The sequence below is a fragment of the Lycium ferocissimum genome, unplaced genomic scaffold (genome assembly GCF_029784015.1).
Source record: "Lycium ferocissimum isolate CSIRO_LF1 unplaced genomic scaffold, AGI_CSIRO_Lferr_CH_V1 ctg546, whole genome shotgun sequence".
NCBI classification, from domain to species: Eukaryota; Viridiplantae; Streptophyta; class Magnoliopsida; order Solanales; family Solanaceae; genus Lycium; species Lycium ferocissimum.
This window is the reverse complement of record NW_026725993.1, coordinates 92,473-97,568: the sequence shown is the minus strand read 5'-3', so window position 1 is coordinate 97,568 and position 5,096 is coordinate 92,473. Positions and strand designations below refer to the sequence as shown.

The window sequence follows — 5,096 nt, the reverse complement described above, 5'->3', positions numbered from 1 at the left end:
AAATATTCCTTGCAACTATTTCTCATTTTTCCCGTCTTTTTTGTACTTTCCTATTGCAGAACTAGATTTTGTGGATTGAAAACTTCTGAGCGTTAATTCTTTCATGTTACTGTATCATTATTTATTGTTATTAGCAACTACTCCTTCTAAAGTTGTTGAAAGCTAACAAATGCCTGAAAAGAGTAAAAACCATGTGAGAAGCTGTTGATATTTGCAGGCTTTTGGGATTAAGTTAAGCAAGAGAGATAAATTACGAGAAAGATCAGAAATTTAAGGGGCTGGCGCTCAACCTCTTAGTGGTGTGACTGGAGCTGTCTCTTATTATTATGTCATAAACTAACATGGCTCCCACTCTGTGGTATGCAATTGTCACTGGTCGATACATCTTTGTAATTTTTTTAAGCTATTTCACGATTATATATATATTGTTCTTGGTTCAACGGTTTGTTCATTTTCATGTGTTTGCAGTTCATATCCAATCTCATTTTCATGTGTTTGCAGTTCAAATCCAATCTCTCTTCTAGATTACTGATTTTGTTGGTTAAGCAATCACTACTTAATTCAAATCACATTTTAGCCTCTGTTGAAGTTTTTTGAATTATTGATTCTTTTTAAATGGTAAGTTTGATGAAATATTCTGACTGGATACAAAAAATTTATTATCATAAAATGGCTATCATGAGGGTGATAAAAGCTGTTGAGAAGGGTACAATACCAAACATTTCCAACCTCCAGTTAATAATTTAAAATAGTTGAGAATTTTGTGTGTTGTAGATAATTGGAAACTCACATGTCAACTATTTTAGAGGATTCAACTCTACTGACAATTTAGATGAGTACAAGTTCTAATCTTTATATGAGGAAAAAAGGACATAAAATCTTTTCCAGAGAATAATGTAATTGAGTTTCCAGTGAATTTAAGTGTAATTCAAATTTCTTTTTTAATGTTAGGCTTGTACATGCTTTGCCCCGTGCAAATGCCAAATTCTAAAGTACAAGTATGATATTTGTATAGCTTGTACTCAATGAGGTATACAATATATCGGACTGTGGGAAGTACTCAGGTTGTATTCAATCAGATATACAATATATCGGAATGTGGGAAGTATTTTTTTGCACCAAACAAAAGGAAAAACCGGTGATGTTGCGTTTGCTCATGTGCATAGACGGGTTTGTTTAAATTTCTACTTCAGCTTTATATTTTATATTTATTTGTGCTGATACATGAGCACACTTTGTTGGTTTTTAAGGTGAGTATGTTGAAGTTTCTAATCTTTTATTGTGCTTTATAGTATTTTAGCGAGTTAATAGGTGCGCAGGAATTAAATTCGTCTTCTGATGAGAAAAAGTTGTGCTTTGTGACCCCCGATAAGTGTTGTTGATGTTCGAGGTTAAAGAACTGATGCATTACTTTTTGCGTCTTTTGTGAGTTGCATGAAGGAAGCTTCAAACAAAGTGTAGTTGTATCAAATATAGAAGTTTCTGTGAAACCTCTTTTCTAAGTTCTTGTCATTGCAGTTGTATCAAAGATTATAAGTTTCTGTGAAGCCTCTTTTCTAAGTTCATGTCATTGCTAAAATTTATGTCAAAGGGTAGAGATTGAAAGGCATGTGAATTGATAAAGAAAAGAATTCAGCATACAGAGTTTGGAGTTATGTGAACCAGCCTGTGTCGGTTGAAATTTTCATAATGATATTCTTGAAATCAAGCAGCTGAAGAGTATACAACTGTAAGCCTTTGTCATTCCTTTTTTCCTATTTGGGAGAAACATGTTTAATTTGATTCATTTCTTAATCATAATATGAAAAATTCAAGCATGCATTTGTTCATCATGTGAAAATCCAAGCATGCAATGTCTTGGAAGATTGTTGATAGGCTTCAAATATAGAGACTTAATGTGAATCCTACTTGTGTGCTTTGTCAAGCTGCACCTGCATGAATCAAGAGTCACTTCTTTGGGGAATGTGCATTTGCTAAGTACTTGTGAGCCAGGCTACTAATTGATGCAGATACGAGTTGTTACTGCTACATGGAACCAACACTTCTACTGGATCATACAACATGTTAGGGGGAAGACAAAAATAGCAAAGACCAATCAAATTGACCTTTGCAGAATTCATTAATGCACTGTGGAGAGAGAGAAACTATAGAATATTCGATAATACAGCAAGAGACCGTGAAAGACTTGCAAGAGAGATAGTGTGCATATGCAATTTTAGTGTTATGGGGATCTGAAATTAGCTACTGCAGAAGCTTATTTTCTACTTAATTTGTTTAGCTCTTTTTTCTGCTGTAAAGTTAAATTCAGGAGCTTAGATACCAGCTTTTGTATAGGACGCGGAGTTGGAGTTATCCGAACTTGCTATGTTTTTGTATTTGTTCATTTGGTGATTAATTAAAACGTTTAATTACCAACATAAACTAACCCAATAAGTGTAATTGTGTCTTATTAGATGATAATCCGTTTTATATTTTAAGGATTTAATAAAGTTTGATTTGGATATTTTGTTTCTCTGTAATCTATAGATAAAGTGGTATTTTTGGGATGGGGTGGTCTCTATAAACCGATACTTTCGAATTATAAACATTTTTTTAATCAAATTAGTGAAGTTTATAATTGTGACTATCAGGAAAAATATTTTTTAAGCTCTAAGCTAACATTAAATCTGGAATAGGTGATGTGCAAAGTTTTGAATTTTTGATATATGTGACAATGTCGAATCTCCTCATTTATGTTCGAAAAATTCTTATAAATATCATTACTTTTTACAAGAAATGAACCTTAAGTTACTTATTATCTATTCGGATCTTACCGCGAAGGATCCGTAAGCTTAACGTGATCATTTATGACCACGCCCTAGTTCTGATATCATTGCAAGTAGGCTCACTAAAGTGGGTAAAGTCCCACCTATCAAAGTTTTTTCATTTCAGCCCCAAAATGTTGATTAAGGATGGATGAACTTTAATCATCCCCATATAACACACAATTATCGATGATTAATGAAGAAGTATCAATTCGAATACTATAAGAACTTCCAACCACAAAAATACTGAAAGAGATAGCTAATGGTTTTTCATATGATATTTTTTAGGCTTTTAATTAGCTATAACGACTTAATTGTCTTTGATCTTCCAAGTCCATTATTTGATTTCGATGTCTAAACAAACTATTTAGCCAAACCATTTAAAGAGTGGTTCCCGCACAAACATTTGGTGTTATGGCAAGTGATTTTGACATTTTAACAAAAGTATTTATGTTAAAATGTATATGACGTTAACCTTTTACGCCTAATTAGGTGATGCAGACACATTAAAAAAAAGGGGACAACCTGGCGCATTAAACTCCCGCTGTTCGCAGAGTCTGAGGAAGGGCCCCCATATACATTACTCATATTCAATGTTTCCCCATATAAAAATGCCGATATTTGTCTTTACAATTTTTTTTATTCCCTTAGTCACAATAACGTAGTTTTGTTTCAAGAAAAGCAGAAAATTTATCTAAATATATTTTGAATTAATTCATTAAATGGCTATTCAAATCGTACAAATACCTCAATAAAGTAACTTTTGAATATTTGTTGGACAAGAAAGTTATTCGACTATATCCATGCCTCTTACAAAATAACACAAGCCGGAAATTTCAATTCTTTTACCGAAAGTTGGCAATTGGAAACCCATTTGATCTTTATATATCCACATTTCGTCTTTTTTTCCTTCTGAATAACAAAACATAGTACCCTTGCTATGAAGGATAAAAATAAATAGTCCTGGGATAAGAATTTAGCAATTCCTTATTCCTTGTTTGGTTAGTAATCATGGGATAAATTATCCCATGAGTAAAAATAGTGCTGGGATAACTTATACCTGCCATAGGCTGGAATAAGTTATCCCGGGATAAGGAAGAAACCTCTTCTTTTTAAAAATTATCCAATGTATAATACTTTTAGTCCAACATACCAAACAGTTAATAAAAAATAACTCCAGAATAACTAAACTCATCATATCTTATCCCAACGTAATTAATCCCAAAGATAACTTATCACAGCGTAATTTGTTTTTGAACCAAACGACCCCTAAGGGACATCTTGGTGGTTGGATGGATGACCACACATATACTCTCGATGTGAAGATCCAATTTAACCTCCTCCACACCCCCCCTCCCCAACACACACAACCCTTAATTATAAGTGGAGAGTTGTTAATTATCCATTAAAAAAAATACAATATGAATAAAATTGTTTCATAAATTCTAGTTCTATAAAAATAAGCAGTTCTAAATTATATTTTGTTTTCCAATAAAAAAAGATGAAATGAAATACCCGTTAGAGATTTGTTTTAGTAAGGTTTGAAGACAAGTAAGTTGTATCAAATCGTGGAAACTCCTCAGTGTGTCCGGGTTTGCTTGTCAATAATAAATACGATAATGTAGCAATAATACAAGTCAAAAGCAAGAAAGACATAAAATGCATTCAAAATAATATGTGTTCTTCCATATGAGATATGGGAGAGAACGGTGGCTAGGGTTAAAACTATGAAAAAGATGATCCCTCTTCCTTCTTCCCTGAGCTATCTTTATACAAGTCAAAATTAGACTTTTCACCCCTAAAGCATGGGTGAGGTCGCCCGTCTGTGGCACCAATGTTCATTCTTCGTAATACGACACTCTGATCGAGGCTGACTGACGTGACTTGGGTTGGTGGGAATGGAAAACAGCTGTGAAGATCCCTCAGACCCTCCGAGTATGTGGCTGCTCATGAGTATCCGGGCGCGCGTTCTACCCAATACATATTCACGTGTCTCTTATCTAATAAGAAATGTTAGCACATTTTGAATTCGGCTACGAGTAGCCTCGTACGTAAGTTCTTTTTCACCTCATCTTTTATCTAAAATTGAAGTCGCTATAGTTTTCACGGCACATAAAAAGCTTAATTTTAATGCTTCCAAAGTCCCCATTAGTAAAGTTCTCGGAGAAAAATCCTTTTTATTTCATAAAAATAATGGTTAGCGTCTTCATCAAAAACTCCTCACGATGATCGATGAGGTATATATGAAAAAAAGCTATCACCAAAAATTGCTTAGAAAAATTTAACAAAAAG

General features: G+C 33.5%; 1 long non-coding RNA gene across 1 annotated transcript; it reads left to right on the top strand.

The window, feature by feature from the left end:
* The first annotated feature begins 284 nt into the window (after positions 1–284).
* LOC132044921 (uncharacterized) lies at positions 285–2,503 on the top strand. Its single transcript, XR_009412308.1, has 2 exons — positions 285–358; positions 952–2,503. It is a non-coding gene; the product is annotated as an uncharacterized LOC132044921 (long non-coding RNA).
* Positions 2,504–5,096: the final 2,593 nt, after the last annotated feature.